The sequence below is a fragment of the Eurosta solidaginis genome, chromosome 4, assembly GCF_040869045.1.
Source record: "Eurosta solidaginis isolate ZX-2024a chromosome 4, ASM4086904v1, whole genome shotgun sequence".
Lineage (NCBI taxonomy): Eukaryota > Metazoa > Arthropoda > Insecta > Diptera > Tephritidae > Eurosta > Eurosta solidaginis.
Genome location: NC_090322.1, coordinates 22968465 through 22986329, shown reverse-complemented (window position 1 = coordinate 22986329; position 17865 = coordinate 22968465). Strand labels below are relative to the sequence as shown.

The following is a 17865-nucleotide window of genomic DNA, read 5'->3' as shown; positions in this document are numbered from 1 at the left end:
TATAACTTGCATTGTCGCTTTTGTCCATGTTTAGAAACTTTTGATTTATTTTCGGTGTTGTGCTCCCTTTTTATAGGAGTCCTCGCGGATCGTCTAACGGTATTATTCCCGGCAGCGCTCATCATGATTTCCTGGGTACGTTGTCTTGTTGTTGCAGGATATTTTAATCTCTTTATGTGCTTTGGTTTTCGCTGTATGTGTGGTCCTGCTGCTGCGGAATGATGATGTACCAATATACGAATGTAAATTCAAGGTTATACGTATATGTACATTAGGGTATTTTCAAAAAAAATGTCGGTAAATTTGAATTTGAATATTGTAAAATTTGAAAAATGTGGTTTTACGTGTGTGGGCCCCAAAGCTGGTGGATTTGGGTCCTAACGCTCTCTCCTCACCTGCCGTAATGTGACTTACTGTCACCATTGTAAAATTCAATTTCTCGTAGCGGTCAATACTTGCGTTATTTATAGGGTGATCTGGGTCTTGTTCTAAAATGAAATGTTATGCAGAATTCGGTCATCAGGTTATAGCATTGGCTGGCTATGTGGTTGGCGTAGTTCATCGCCGTCAGGATCCCGTTGTCTAGGGTTGGGGCTTGCGCTCGTGCTGTGTGCCACCCACTCCGGTCTTCATCTTCATTGTTGATTATGTCTGCGCGTTCGATTCCGAAATCATTTGCTCCTGAATTGGCGAGTGCTAGTGAACCAAACGTCGCTACCGTGCTGTAATCCGTCTGATCTTCTTCCGTGACCTGGACTGTTTGCAATGTTGACGCGCGTGGCGATGTTCTTACTACGGCCAGTTGCTCTTTGTGTTCCTCGGTGGAATGTTGGTTCGAGGTTCTACTACACGATGCTGATGATGGTGCGCGTTGTGTTGTTGCTATCGTCGTCGGTCGTCTCGTTTGTTCCCCGATGGGAACTTCGGTGAAGCCCCCATTCGGGGCTTGGCGGGGCGCTTTTGACTTACCACGTTCACGGGGTGAACGTATTCTTCTTTCTGTTTCTGGACTTGCTTCTTCTTCGACTGTCGCTTGATGGTATGCTTTTAGCTCGCTTATGTGTGCCGTTCTCCTTTTACCGTTATGCACCTTGTCTAGCTCGACGGTTACGGGCGATACGAAGTTCGTTACACGATGAGGCCCACTGTATCTTGGTGCTAACTTTGCTGCGAAATTGTCCACTGCCTTGGACAGCTGATGCTCTTTTACTAGTACCAAGTCGCCCACCGCCGGTTGCCATTGTCTCCTACGTAAATTATAATGCATTGCCTTCTCCGCTGATGCTTGCTGTTGTCTACGACGTGCCATCTGATATACCTCTCGCATTTTCGCCATCTTTTCACTGAGAGCCACCTTCTCCCCGCCTGTGCCAAGTGTTTGCTCATCGTAGAGGGCGTTGGGGATCCTCGGTTCCCTACCCTGTACCACGAATGCTGGACTGTAGCCTGTTGACTCGCATACGCTCGTATTCAGTGCTAGTGTCATCTCTGGCAACAACTCATCCCATGTCTTATGCTCCTTCCCAGTGAATTGTGCTATCATCCTCTTGATGTTACGATTCGCTCTCTCCGTCGGGTTCTCTTGCAGTGTGTACGGTGCAATTAGCTGGTGCTTTGTGCCAGCTTCTTGTAAAAACTTCTTGAAATTCCTGCTTGTGAACTGTGCTCCATTGTCTGTGATTAGAATTTTTGGCGCGCCAAATCGGGCCAAAATCCTCTCCCTCATACCTCTGATCACATTCTCCGTCGTCGCCTTCCGTATTGCTATGATCTCTACCCATTTCGAGAATTTAACCACGAAAACTAATGCCATCGTATTACCATGCTTCGAACGAAGGAGTGGTCCAACGAAATCTGCACAAACGGTAGCAAAAGGTTCATCTGAAATCTGCGTTAGCATCTTACCTGCAGTTGTAGCCTTGACATGCGTGGCATTGTTGCACGTACTTCCGTACGTCCCTGAACATCCCAGGCCAGTAATACCGCATCATTGCACGCGCGATGGATTTCCGTATCCCCATGTGCCCTGCGCTTGGTGTGTCGTGAATCTCGTTAAGCACTCTTCGCCTCTCCGATTTCGGCACGCATAACTTCCAAGGTACCGCATCCTCACCATCCATTTGACTTCCAATTCGTCTGTGTAGTCTCCCTTCCTCTATGACGTATTCGGGAAACTTCTCTGGTGTCCTCGTTACTTCAGCCATCTTTGACGTGTACCACTTGCAACTCAAACTTTCTTCATGTGTCGTAAGGCTACCCAGCTGTTCCTCCAGTGGCTGCCTCGACAGTGCATCTGCGACCACGTTCATCTTGCCCTTCCTATACTGCACGTCGAATGAATACTGCTGTAACTCGAGCGCCCATCTAGCGATCCGGCCTGACGGAATTTCGATCGCGTTCAACCATTTCAAAGCCAGGTGATCGGTGATAACCGTGAAATTGTACCCTTCTAAATGCGGTCTCATTTTCCTTATTGCCCACACGATTGCTAAACATTCCTTCTCAGTTGGTGAGTAGTTCATCTCGGCTTTATTCAGCCGGCGGCTAGCATACGCTTTTACTCGTTCTTCGTCATCCAACCCCTGTGTGAGAACTGCTCCGAGACCATAATCGCTCGCGTCTGTCTGTAATCGAAATCTGGGCAAGCTAGTGCTGGTGCTTGTATTAGTGCATTCTTCAACGCTTCGAATGCCGCCTGTTGTTCTTCGGACCATTTCCACCTACTTCCCTTCTTCAACATTGACGTCAGTGTGTGCGCAACTTGTGAAAAGTCGGGTACGAACCTCCGGTACCAAGAAACTATCCCCAGAAATCGCCTTAGCTCTCGTATGTTGTGTGGTGGCGCCAGCTCCTTGATAGCCGCAACTTTGTCGGGATCCGTGTGTATTCCTTCCTCGCTGACGACGTGTCCTAGATATTTCAAACTTTTCTTAAAAAACTCACATTTTTCTGGGTTGATCTTCAGATTCGCCCTCCGTAGCCGCCGAAATACCTCTCCTAGGTGCTTTATATGCTCTTCCAAAGTTGTGCTGGTGATGATGATATCATCCAGGTAGGCAAACGCATTTGGTTCCAACTCTGGGCCAATAACACGGCCGAGTGCTCGCTGAAACGTAGCCGGAGCGGAATGTAGACCGAACGGCATCACTTTCCATTGATACAACCCTCGGCCGGGTACGGTAAATGCTGTATACTTCTTGCTATCTTCTTCCATCGGGATTTGCCAATAACCATTTTTGAGGTCCAGACTGCTGATAAAACGCGCACTACGTAGCCTATCTAAGATATGCTGTATTCTTGGGAGTGGGTACGCATCTGGCACTGAGCGAGCGTTGAGCTGCCGATAGTCAACGCAGAGTCTCCATTTGCCGTTCTTCTTCCGGGCTAGAACTATTAGTGCACTGTGTGGGCTGTGGGATGGTTCGATGCAACCCTTCTCTATTAGCTCGTCTACATCCTTGTTTATGATCTCCTGCATCTTTGGGTTCTTAGGGAAATACCGCTGTTTGATTGGACGGTCATCTCGCATCACTATCTTATGCGTGGCAATGTTGGATACTCCTGTCATCTCTTCGAAAATCTGTAATTCGCGCTTTAGAAACGTACTCACCGCAACGTCACTCCTCACGTCTTTCTCGATACTTGCGCTACCTTCGTCCTCCATCATGGTTGTACACGTCACCATCTCCTGTGCTCTCTCTTCTGCTCGTAACGTCACTGTTTCGTTGCCACACCTCAGCTCAAATTTAGCCTTTACCAGATAATCTGTCCCGATCACCACGCTGTCGACTAACCCAGGCAGAACTAACAACTCACTCTGATGCACTTGATCCCCCAGTTTTACCTCTGCGTCCACTGCCTCCGCTATCCATGCTGCGCTGCCATCGCCCATCACCACTCGTGTCTGTACCTTCTTGAGCTTCCGTGCGTCTATTTTCGCCGCTGTCTTCTCGCTGATGAAACTTCGTGTCGCCCCCGTATCTACTGACGCCACGACTTCCTCTCCATCCAGGGTTACTGCAGCCAAGATTCGCCCTTGGGTCTGCCTAAATGTACTTACTGAGTACGAGGTTGGGTTTGTTGAGACGCCACCCCTCGATACCAATGGGGTCTCTGCCCGTTTCCCTGCTGTCCACGACAGCAGTCACGCGTTAGTATACCTACTCGGCCACACTGCCAGCAGAAATCCCTTCGTTCGTTTCGACACCCATGTGCGTAGTGTCCGCTTTCCCCGCATCGCCTGCATGCGTTCCGTGGATCGGTGGGCCCTTGGTGTGGTGTCGTCGCATGCTCTGGCGTGCTCGCTTGCCGTTGCGCTCCGTTCTCCGATCTCCTTGCTTCTCATCTTCGTATATATATTGATAATGCTCGGTTGGCCGTCGTGGCACAAAAGGTTTCGCCGCCGGCCTCAGCGGTTCTTTCTCCGGTATGATGTTCTCGTAGTCCTCGGCCATGCTTACCAGTTCCTCTAAGCTGGTGAACTCGCTCCGTTTGATGTAAAGCTGGTACTCTCGTCGACAATTTCTGTAAATCCGGTTCAGCTTCTGCTCGCCGTTGTAGTCAGCGTGACGCATGAGTGCCTGTAACGATAAAACATAATATTTTAACTGCTCACCTGCGCGCTGCGTACGCTGACGGATCTCGTCATCTAGCTTCTCGAAATACCTCGAGCTCAGGAAAAATTTTAGAAAGTCCTTCTTGAAGGCTTCCCACTCTTCCCACTGCCTGTTGTTGTTCCGGTACCACACCAAGGCCTTGTCCTTCAGCAACTCAGGTAACGCTCGTGGGATGGAATCGCGACCAACTTCGTAACTGTCGGCCAGCTCCTCCACCCGTTCAATAAAACATAGCGGGTCCTTACCACCGTCATATTTCAGGCCCCACTTACGTACTCGATCCATTATATTTGTATGTGATGCTGGTTGGTACATCGCGTATGGCGGTGTTCGTGACCCCTCTTCGTGCCTGGTTGTTTCGTTGACATTTTCCTGTGTGTTGTCGCCTGGCGATGTTTGCTCGGAGTTGGTGGTCTTACCGTGATTACTGGTCGGACGTGCTGTAGGGCTAATTCTGTGAATCGTTCCTGGAATCTTGTGTCGGTACCTTTCGTCTGGATGAAGCCTGCTAGGCGCTTGCGTAGCTCTTCCACCGTTCCACTGTCTTCCAGCCCAAACTCGGATGCGTATTTGAGAAGTTCCTCACGATTGAGGTAATACACCCAAGTTATCTTCACCATGCCTGCTAGTTATTTTGCTTTCTCTCCGTGCCTTTCCTGTGGATGTTTTGTATCTCGCAATCCTCTGTGGTTTGTGTCTCGAAATCCATTAGCCAGCTAGGTATAGTAGCCTGCTAACGCCTTGTTTAGCGGTGAATGGGACTCCTGGGATTTTTCCATCTCACGAGTTCTTTATTTTTAGCAACTTTGGGGGTTTTTCCAACCCCATCGTTAGAGGGATTGTGGTGGTTTTTCCACCTCCGCAACCTTCAGGAAGAGCAGGGTATTCTTAAGCTATATACTCGGTGGGGGTTTTCCCAACTCCACCGACTGTGAGGAAGTGGTGGTTCTCCACCTCCGCTTTCTTTATGAAGTAGTCTGAGATTTTTAGTTTAAGCGTAGTCCCGGTGGGGGTTTTCCCAACCCCATCGGCGTAGAACCGACGGTGGTTTCCCACCTCCGTCGCCATAGCTTTAAGGGTAGTTTGAATATTTTGGAATAAAGAGTTTATAACGTTTCTTTCTATAACGACAAACGGGATCTTTCTCTTTAAAAGGAGACGATAGGGATTCTTCTCTAATTCCACAGGGATCCTGGACGGACTGAGCATACCCCGGCGCAAGGAAAAGTCCGTCACACCCAAGATGATTAAAAACGTTCAAATTTAAAAGCATTTTCTGGTCGAAAATTAACGTATCGGCGGGAGAAAAATGTACCATAAATGTGATTATTCTTGAATAATCATTTATGATTCATATGTCGAAACGCTTTTTGTTCATATTTGATATCATTGTAAAATTGGGCTTTGTTTTGTTTGAATGCTTTTCACAGTCATTTTCTGATCATATTCGTGATCATATTTCAATCATTTTGGTTGAGATTTTTGAATAATTTTTGGAATGCGATTATCATACATTTATTCTTCATATCTCACACAAAATAAGATACTACATAGTAATCTTATTTCATCAGGGGAAGAAAGCATGCGGAAGTGAGCTATTGAACAAAAGGTAATTCGCAAACAAACTAGACCAATATAAACCTGCGACTACAACATCCAGCGTCAGCTATGATCGTCAACATCTTAAAACACGATATGGTACGGGATGTCGAAGCCATATCCAGGTACATATGTATGTCAAGAGAGTTTCACTTACCTGCGGTTCAAATAGTTCACAACCTTTGTATTGTCTAATGGTATAATTTGTATTTTCTGGGGACATCTTTTGTTAGGAGCAGTATATACATACATTATTTCTTGTCTTGAAGAATAAAATTTTAATATATTTTTTATGAACTTCATGATTGAAAAAATGTGTGTATGTGAAAAAAAATTAGATCTTCAATGAAAAGTAAAATTTTAACAAGTATAAAATTCATTATTCAGTCAACAAAGATTGCCAGAAAAGATTCAGAAAGCTGAATGAAAAATGATTAAAATTTTTGATCACCTAAAGTAAACACATTTGATTCAAATATGATTCCAAAATGTGATTGAAAAACTATATTCAGTTTTTGAGCATTAAAAGTATTCGTATTTGATAATTTCATTTATTCAACTGTATGATAACTCATTATTTAGTCAGAAAGAGTAATCAAATTGTATTGATATGTAGGGGAATTAAAAATTTAATCACCTAAATGCTGAGTGGGAAGATACTATAAATGTACGCGTAAAACACATACAATAGCACCATACATAGACGTAATCAAGAACAAAAAAAAAAAAAAACACTTTGTAAAAAGTATAAAAAGAGAACGAGAAAGATATTTATTGAAGGCTCTTCTAAGGAAAAACAAACGACTGGTACGTTCAAACTTTGTCGGGGATTACCCATTTTAGAATTAATTGAATTGTGGTTTATTGTTATCGACATAAAGTAGCGTTGAGATTGTGACGATAAATTTTGATATTCAGCAACATGGCTACCGAAAGAGCGCTAAAAGAATTGGACTGCTTATGTGAATTCTGAACACATTACCTGAATAAAAAGTGTACAAATAATTGTTAAATAACAAATACAGACAGTGGTAGTTTAACAAATTCTGCTGTGGTAAGTGGTGAATGTGACCTACTAGAATTTTGTGAAGCTTGCCTCACACGATTTTTCGTCTATGCAATGGGTCTATATTATATCGTTTCTGCTAATACTATATCTCCACTTAGAGCTTTAATAGTTAAGATTTATTAAATCTCTCTCAAAAATAACCATACCTAATGAAATTCGTTTTATTTAGACGATCCATCAATTTTTCAGGTACAAGACTAAAACAGTGATGAACTCGAGAGCTTCGGAAAACTATTGAGCGTTAACCTAAATACAGCGATAGATATTATGTAAAGCAAGCAGTCAATTAGCACCCCTGCTCTGTAATACGAGTCCAAAAATGCCTGGAGAGATGTCAGACGTCGTGTATTGACCTCGGCAACAATAATCCGAACGATAACAACAGATCGGAACGAAAAATGACTCTGATGATGGCGCAACGCCGAAACCGGTTTGCCTACAAATTTTTTGACAAGGGATGGCGAAAAATCGCTGCAATATACATCAATATTAATACCTTTTAGCAAAAAGTTTGGTTCACATTATCATTTTATTTTAAATAGCGTATCTTTACAGTATAACCATGTAGGCCGCAATCGCGGTTACATGAACTGGTAGCGTTTTTCGGTCACATAATACTTCGGTAAAAATTTTACCCAACAACGGTCGGAATATGGCCGTAAGTGAAAAAAATAAATTTCAAAAGAGAAAAAACTTACCTGATATTATTGGTAGGAACATAGCTAATAGCTCAGAATATCATTACTTATCATAAACCTGAAAAGAAATAAATAGAAGTCGATTACCTCAGTGAGGTTAGCAACTTATATACGCTTATTCTTACGAAGCAGATTAATTTGCTTCTAGCAATTCTAAAGTAAACAACCTAGTTGAAATATTTATATATAACAGCCGTGTTTTTTACACGTCCTGCTATATGGGGCAGAAGCATGGACCATGACAACAGCAGATGAAGCGGCTTTGGGAGTGTTCGAGAGAAAATGGACCTCTACGCGTTGGCGATGGCGAGTACCGAAGAAGATTTAATGATGTGCTGTACGAGCTTTACGCAGACATCCACATAGTCCAACGAATTAAAACACAGCGGTTGCGCTGGCTAGGCCATGTTATGCGAATGAAAGATGATGCTCCGGCCAAGGAAGTGTTTCTATCGGAAGCCGCCTATAGAAGCAGAGGTAGAGGGCGGCCCCCACTCCGTTGGAAGGACCAGGTGGAAAACGATTTAAACTCCTTTGGTGTGACCAATTGGGGCCGGTTGGAGGAGCGAAGGAGCGGCTGGCGCGCCATGTTGGGCGGCCATAACCGTTTAGACGGTTAAGGGCCAATTAAGTAAGTGAGTTTTTTGCACGCGTATACGTTTACGTTTGCGCGTAAAAAAACGTCTAAACTAACTTTAGCTGGCATGATGACAATTCGTGCCATTGTTTACTAAAGTTTACAATGATTCATGCTACCAGGGTGAATATGAACGCATTAGTTTTGGTTCGGAAACTTACACTCGTGCCAGAACACAAAATTCATCATTTTATAAAATGTAAAAAACGGGTGTCCAAGGAAACTTGCAGTTTCAAGAGGGTTGAAGTAAAGAAAGGGGGCGTTGGTTCCGCATAAAAGTTGGAAAAATGGTTGAGGACCTATTACATGCGGGAATTGTGTGTACATTGCGTATGTGGGGGTTGATTCTATTAAATTATTCAAATCACTGTTGTGCCGGAGTGACGCTCGTTGTTGTTGTTGTTGTAGCGATAAGGTTGCTCCACGAAGGCTTTGGGGAGTGTTATCGATGTGATGGTCCTTTGCCGGTTACATATCCGGTACGCTCCGGTAACACAGCACCATTAAAGTGCTAGCCCCACCATCTCGGGAACGATTTATTTGGCCACATAAAACCTTCAGGCCATCCCTCCCTCCCCACCCCCAAGTTCCATGAGGAGCTTGGGGTCGCCAGAGCCTCGTCTGTTAGTAAAACGGGATTCGCCGCGGATAGGTGAGGTTGACAATTGGGTTTGGAGAAGCTGTATATTGCGCTGGCAACCTGAAGGGTTGCGCTATACAGCCCATTGAATCTGGTCTTTTAGCCGCCTCTTACGACAGGCATACCTACCGCGGGTTTATTCTGACCCTCTAATCCGCTGGGGGAAAGTGTGACGCTCGTCTCCCCGGGAAGTGCTTTTTAAACTTTTCTTGGCTTGGATATTGCATTCCTAAACTGCACCAATGCGTGGCACCCAAACAGATAGATAGCGTGCACGTTTTAAGACTAGGTGGAAGAGTAGACCCTTCCAAGTCTTGGAGTAACTTGCCGTGATTCACGGTTTCAAAAGCTTTTGGCAGGTACTGTTCTATGATTGGATTCTTGGTTCAACCCGTTGTTATTGTTGTTGTTGTAGCAGTCCTTCGCCCCATCCGATAGGTGCGACCGATCACAAATTGTCATCAATATCCTCTAACGGCAGTCCAAGGAAACTTGCTGTTTCAACAGGGGTGGACCATAATATGAGGTGTTAGAGGCGTTGGTTCCACATTACAATTGAAGAGATGGTTGGTGTCATGTGGAACACATTGCAAGCAGGGTATACATTTTGTATATCTGGGTTGATTCTGGATAAGTCAGAGTTTAACCTGTTACAGTATCCAGATCGAAGTTGAGCTAGAGTTACTCGCGTTTCCCTGAGGAGTGTGCGCTCTTCCGCAAGTTTTGGGTACTGTTCTTTGAGTACTGGATTCACCGGGCAACTCCTGGCATAAAGGTCCGACGCCTGTTTGTGGAGTTCACTAGGACCTGCTTGTGTTTTTTTGCTTCATACGGCTGATTTCTCAGGTGCCGTATTTTCTCATAATGCTTACGGAGATGACTCCTTAAGCCCCTGGGCGGTGTTGGCTCATCATTCAGATATATGTTGGGATGCCCACGTTTCTGGGTATTGCCATGGTTGACCATATCAAAAGCTTTTGACAGGTCTAGCGCAACGAGTTTTGTTCTATGGTGAGGGTTTTGATTTAAACCGCAATATCTGGGTGCATTTAGCGCGGTGGTGGTGCTATGGAGTTTTCTGAAGCCATGATGATGACAGGCTAGCTGCAAATTTGCTTTGAAATAGGGGAGCAAATGGCTTCAAGCGTCTTGGCTACTGGCGATAGGAGAGATAGCGGGCCATATGACTCTCCTATGTTAGCTGGTTTCCCAGGCTTTAGTAGCGGGACCAGCTTGGCCATTTTCCATTTTTCGGGAATGACGAAGGTAGAAAGAGACAGGTTGAAGACATGCGCTAAATATTTGAAACCCTCTTTCCCTAGGATTTTAAGCATCGGCATGCCGTCTGGGCCCACTGCTTTGGATGGTTTAGCATGACCGATGGCATCCTCAACCTCTTTGGCGGTGTTGGTAATTGGAGACGCGCTGAATTTATGCTTATATGCGCATCTGTTGGCCCTCCGTCTATCTTTGTCGACCGTTGAATGCATTATATATTGTCGGCAGAAAGCGCTCGCGCAGTTTTTCGCATCCGACAGCACTTTATCGCCAAAGGCGATGGAAACTTTGTCATTGTGCCTAGACGGATTCGATAGGGACTTTACGGTGGACCAAAGTTTACCTACACCGGCACAGAGGTTACAACCGCTTAAGTGCTCCTCCCATTTCGCCCACTTGTGTTCATCCACAAGCAATCTGATGCGTTGGTTTATATCCCTTATTTGGAGGTCGCCGGTATCAAGCTGTATTATAAGGTTACGTTCTCTCGCTAAATTTGCGGCCTCCGCCGGGAAGTGGGGCAAAATTTCGGGAATTCTACCGGCGGGAATGCAGCGAGCCGAGGCGGATTCAATGATCTTGCGGAAAGCACACTCCCCTTGGCGAGCATCAGTTGGGATAGGGAGGGCAGCAAAGCGGTTGTCTGTAAAGGATTTGTATTCATCCCACTTTCCTTTTTTAAAAGTTTATGAAAGTGTGTTTTTCTGTGACGATGAAGTCGGCGGTACGCTAGAGCGAAATTAGTATAGGCAGGTGGTCGGATGCCAATGTTGCCATCCGCTGCCAGTTGACGCAGTTTACGAGTCCTGCCCTCACGAATGATATATCCGGCGAACTGTGACAGCTCCCTACCATACGTATGGGGGCGTCTCCGTATGATCCGCCAATATCTTACCCATACTGTCTGCCTGCAAGTTTGAATGCCATAGCTCGTGATGGGCATTGAAATCGCCTAAGATAATGCTGATATTAGGGCGGTATCCACTGGGGCAGTAGGTGGCAGGAGGGATGTAGATGTTGATGATTTCTAGGTCCGCATCGCCTGACCGGACAGATAAGCCTTGACGTTCTAAGACACTGTCCCTGCGGCCGATGTCCGGATCAAATAAATGATATTGCACAGAATGGTGTATGATGAACGCGAGGTTCAACCCGTAATTTATAATGTATTTATTTATTACGGCTTTCCTAAGCCTAACTTAAATCTATTTTACATGTTTATAATTGTCTTCTGGACTATGCAATCTAGAATAGTTACATCTATGTCCTACCTTGGATTACTATGGATGGGAGACTTTCAGATCATGCGAACAAAGTGTTGTGCTAGTGTAGTATGTAGGCATTTTACGCATGGCGATGCACTGAGTTAATCGAGTGATGCCTTTGAGTATGTGCTTCGGAAACCTTTTTTGTATGCGTACAAGAGCTTGGAAGTCTTGGCGCTACATAGCAGAATAGTTTCGCTGCACTTCTATCGATGCTATGGAAGCCCGCCTGTCCAGCACTAAATTGGTAGTGTTCTGCAATAATTGTACAATTTTTGTTTAAATTTATTGGAATGACATGATTTAATATCATTCGGTAGTTCATTATAGGATTTAAGACCTTTATAATACATATTACATTTGTCTGCTTCAGTTTTATAAGCCGGCAGATTAAAATCATTTTTATTACGAGTATTTACAGAGTGCATATCTTTTACATATTTTATATTAGTCCTCAAATACGCAGGCAAAGTTCCTTCTATTATGTTTTTAATAAATTTCATGGTATAATAAAAAAGTTGCTGTCTAATGCTAAGCCAATTAAGAGAGCATAGCATGTCTCTGATAGGTGTGTCATACCGTTTTTCGAGAATGAATCTCATAGCTCGGTTCTGTTGCTTTTGTAGCTTGTATATCTGACTATCTCGCAAGATGAAAAATATAATTGGGCAATAAATAAAATGAGGTTCGATTATAGATCTGTAGACGATGATTTTATACCTTCTATTTAAATATTTAACCGTATAATCCACGTGCTCGTTGAAATTCAGCTTATCATCTATTTTTATTCCCATATATTTTATGGTGCTGACTTTTTCAATTAGTTCGTTATTTATGTTAAAGTTTTGTAGTTCACTGTTTTGAAAATTGCGTCTAGATGTAACCATAAATTTCGTTTTATTGACATTGACTTTCAGTCTGTTTACGCATAACCAACCATATACGCTGTTGAGATCTTCTTGCAGTTTAGCATATATTTCAGTAATATTGTTCCAACTTATCATCAGCAATGTATCATCAGCAAACAATTTTATTTCACAGTGCTTAATGGAGCTAGTTATATCATTAATATATATATTGAACAGTATGGCTGCCAGCACAGACCCTTGAGGTAGACCAACAAGTACCTCCCTTTTATCCGATACGGACGTTCCAATCACTGTTCTTTGGTATCTGTTAATTAGGAAGTCTTGAAACCATTTTAGTTCTATACCAGAAACGCCAATGTAAGAAAGATTTTTCAGCATTAACTTTTGGAGTAATAATAGCATTTAGCGAGTTAGGGGGTTAGAATATACCCGCGTTAGGTATGCCTGTCGTAAGAGGCTACTAAAATTCCAGGTTCAAGGGGTTGTGTAGCGTAACCTTTTCAGGTTGCCAGCGCAACATATAGCTTCTCCAAACCCAATTGTCAACCTCACCTTCGAGCGGCGAATCCCGTTTCACTAACAGACGAGGCTCTGGCGACCCCAAGCTCCTCATGGCCTGAAGGCTTAATGTGGCCATATAAATCATTCTCGAGATGCTCGGGCTAGCACCTTAATGGAGCTGTGGTACCGGATCTGTATCCGGCAAAGGACCATCACATCGATAACACTCCCCAAAGCCTTCGGGGAATAACCTTATCGCTACAACAACAACAGGTGGCGATGCTTTATCAAAATTCCCATTTTTTAGTTTAAGCAATATGGCAAGGTTAGTCGTAATGTGTACAAACAATTATGCGGCAGTTAAGCGGCAATTACCCACCGACGTGTGCCGTACTTACGGACATTTGTCGTACGAAACACGTCTGACCGAACCCTCAAGCCCGTAGGAATCAATGTGTGCGTCTGTGTACATGTACATAACATTTGTGTGTGTATTGTTTACAGATAAGCACTGTTGCCATTGACCAGTTTGCATGCATGCTTATGCAAACATCAACTTTTTCCAATTTAATTTTGGATGTTGTAAAAGGCTGAAATTAATATTAAATAAATACAAATAGATTACATATTTATAATCTGCACTTTTACATAATTATTTCGAATTATTTTCACAATTTTTCAAACTTTAATTAGGTGTTTCTGCATAAAACTGCAAACGGTCAAAAATTAGCGCACAAAAGTTTACTAGGCAACTCTGTCTAGTGAGAGAGCGATCAGCTGACACGTTCTTACGGAAAAAATCTAAATTGTTTTGATTTCTACGTTCCGGGCTACGTACGTACGGCGTTGCACGTCGGTGAGTTTTCGTTTACATTGCACACTCATAAGATAGGTCGTGTCAGCTGACACGTTTTTGGTACGTACGTTCGTGGGTAACTGCAGCTTAAGCGCAGATACATATGTATATGTACATACATACATGTGTACATATCTATACGTACTTCTTTACTTAAGCGGTTATTACTAGGGATATAGCCATAAGGTGAAAGTGATGACCATAGTATAAACATATAAACATAATGGCGTTGGCGTCAAATCCACAATAAATGAGGCAATACCCAGGCTTAGGCACTAAGTTACTACAGTAAAACCCGCCACTTTGGTCGCTTAAGCTGAGATGCGCAGCACAATTTTATGTTATCGAACAAAATGACAGGCAAGGTTAAACCTCTAGTCAAATTTGCACTGAAAAAACGGGCATAAAAGGGAAGATATTAAAAAAATCACGTAAATTTTATAACTGATGTTTCCCAAACTGTGAGAAGACAAATTAAAAAAAACAAATCTTTTTCGATGGATACAAAAAAAAATCGCTCAAAAACCGGTGAAGTCGGTTTTGCGAAATCCCATTGGTGGATGACATGGTTCAGATTGACCCATACACTCATGAAACGTCAGGGAAACATAAAGCGGATTTGATGGGATATCCTTTTTAAGATGACTCTTGATACCATAAAAGCTTCTTAGTACCAACGTAGCTATTTACCCATCTCTATTATATTATGGACTTCTCAAAAATATCGATATTTGACCCTTCTCTAGCATTATAATGAATTTTTTATTATAAAAAAAAACGTTAACTGTAAACCTAAACATCTTCACCGAGTGCGACGTTAATTTAGCTCAGCGAAGCAAACGCACTTTTAATAATATTAATCAATAGTTGTTGGCGGGTTTTTAACAACTTCCCCGTTCAATTACCCTACAAGAAACGCTGATAGTTTTACTAATACACTCACACTTGTAATTGACAATGCTGATCCTGCGATGACGTAAACATTGATACTCACATTTATGCATGTTCCTTTGTTCGCTCATGCATGTCCGCATGTTCCCAACGACAGCCTATAATAATGAAAAAGGACTCAAACTGGGAAAGCTTCGGACACCTGGTACAGAACAAAAGAACATACAGCAGATACCATTATGCATGTGAGACAGATACATAATTCTCAACGGAATTTTATGTATGCGAGAACAGTTTATCCGATTTAATCATGTTGTCACTACTGACTGTCATATGACAATCAAATGATTATCACGGTTTTGTTATTTTTTAAATTCCGCCATTTTCAACCGACGAAAACCATATAAAAAATAAGTTTAAAAATGAAAAAGAGAGCATTTCAAAGTTCCATGCTAAAAGAAAAAAAATCGAAAATAATATAAAAAAATTCGAATTCTTATAAAACTCTTTATTTTAAACAAATAAGAAACACGTATGCTTTTATCACGTACAAAATTAAAAACGTAATGAAATAAAATAAAAAGCAAAAAGCATTGTTTAATTTTTTGCAGAATATAACAATGGTCATTTATGATAGTATAACAGTCAAACCTGATATCTACAGTAAACCAGGGATGCACCTTAACGTTAAGCTAATCGTTTATCAAAAAATTTCCACCGTTTCCGTTGAAACACTTCGAAATATTATCGATAAAGAAATTATCAAGATAAATTGTATCTCGTTTTTAACCGAAACGAAAAGCTTTCGTTAACGTTAAAAACGTTAACGAAAACGTGATACTTTATGTTTGAATTGTGCTGGCAATGCTATAGCCATGGTGAAGCCGTAAGGTGGCAACAACGAGCGCACATACACACACAAACTCTATGTAATTTGTTTGTGTAATTCGTTGGTGGTAATGTCAAAAATACTCTGAGAAATGTTCGTACTGTCAAAATTCATGAGAAAAGTTGCAATCAGCTTGGATAATGCTTTCACCTTTAATGACTCCGCCATCAATCAGCTTTGCCAGCATAGTTTGAAATTAATAATCAACATAAACGATTTGATTTCGTTTTGATATGGCAGAAAACGAAACGAAATCATTTCGTTAATTTGACGATCTTAACGTTAATAAACGAAACGAAATGACTTCGTTTCGTTTATTAACGTTGATTATCGTAACGAAATGATATCGTTTCGTTGGTTAAGCATGCCTGCAGTAAACTATCATTTATGACACTTTTTGATAGTTAGAGTGCCAGCACTGATCCAGGAAAAGAAATGAGAGTGAGCAGTACGGCTATATACTTAATCAGTAGGCCATGTTGGTGAATAAGAAGGAGACAAAAACTCACACGTACGCAATTGTTTACATCACATTTGCGCAAGTCCCCTTAAGTTTGTGATAGAAAGTTTGTATGAGGCGCTGATCGTTAGGTTGACATTGCTGACAATCAGATGATAGTCAGTATTCTTGTAGGGTAGTCATATCCCTACAAGAAACGCTGATAGTTTTACTAATACACTCACACTTGTAATTGACAATGCTGATCCTGCGATGACGTAAACATTGATACACAAATTTATGTATGTTCCTTTGTTCGCTCATGCATGTCCGCATGTTCCCAACGACAGCCTATAATAATGACAAAGGACTCAAACTGGCAAAGCTTCGGACACCTGGTACAGAACAAAAGAACATACAGCAGATACCATTATGCATGTGAGACAGATACATAATTCTCAACGGAATTTTATGTATGCGAGAACAGTTTATCCGATTTAATCATGTTGTCACTACTGACTGTCATATGACAATCAAATGATTATCACGGTTGTCTTGTTATTTTTTAAATTCCGCCATTTTCAACCGACGAAAACCATATAAAAAATAAGTTTAAAAATGAAAAAGAGAGCATTTCAAAGCTCCATGCTAAAAGAAAAAAAATCGAAAATAATATTAAAAAATACCAAAAGCTGTCGGAATGTATGGGGCGCACTCAAAAAATTGATACGCGAAAAATAATAGTGGTTAGTGGTGATTAATTTTTAAATGTGTTTCCGCATGGGGAAAGCGCTCTTCTGTTGTTTTGTTATTTTCTGAATTTAAATTGAACATTCTGAACTCGAATTCTTATAAAACTAGTTATTTTAAACAAATAAGAACAAAATTAAAAACGTAATGAAATAAAGTAAATAAAAAGCAAAAAGCATTGTTTCATTTTTGGCGGAATATAACGATGGTCATTTATGTAGGGTTCGGAGCCAAGTACTTACACTTTGTTGAAACTAAGATCACTGTTCCATTAAAATAAGTTTAAATAGTATTTAGTACAATAGTTTATAACACATTTTATTGATTTTAATTAAATGTAAATAGACGTCCGTTGTGGCCAGCGGTAGCACGTAAACTGTAATTCTCTTCAGTCACTTGTATCTCTCGTCTGTCTTTGTGTGTCATTTTCATTGTTCCTCAAATATACAGAGGTGTATTTGTTTGTACTATTGTCCGATCATACTATAGTCCGTTCATACTATCGTATAAGTCCGTCTAGTTGTCCATTTCTATATTCCCACATTCGGCCATCCTGATGTAACGTTTGGCCTCAAACGGGGGCTGCCACCTTTTCATATATTCGGTGACAGTGGTGGTTCGTTTTGGGCCTTCACCTTCCCCTACCTTTTCCACTTCATATCGTCCATGGTTCATTATCTTTACTACCGAGTAAGGCCCGAAGAATTTAGGTCGCAATCTTAGTGAACTACCAAACTGGGTACGCTTAATGGCTACCAAATCGTTTAGCTCGTAACTGGTTGCTTCTTTTCGTTTTGCATTAAAATTTCTTTTATTTTCTTGTTGGATTTTTTCAATATTTTGCTGTGCTTCCGTGCGTATGTATTCT

General features: G+C 42.0%; 2 protein-coding genes across 5 annotated transcripts in view; one reads left to right on the top strand and one right to left on the bottom strand.

Moving 5' to 3' along the window:
* Positions 1-17865, top strand: part of LOC137248434 (zinc finger protein 91-like) — a 137945-nt gene that overhangs the window by 26324 nt on the left and 93756 nt on the right. The gene's annotated exons all lie outside the window — the stretch shown is intronic.
* Positions 1-17865, bottom strand: part of LOC137249306 (uncharacterized) — a 768906-nt gene that overhangs the window by 711806 nt on the left and 39235 nt on the right. For 3 of the 4 annotated variants that reach the window (XM_067780647.1, XM_067780651.1, XM_067780648.1), the window contains exon 3: positions 7983-8040. The gene's annotated coding sequence lies outside the window, so the exon portion shown is untranslated. Of the gene's footprint in view, positions 1-7654; positions 7756-7982; positions 8041-17865 lie in introns of those variants that run through there. The other variant, XM_067780649.1, reaches the window with a different exon arrangement.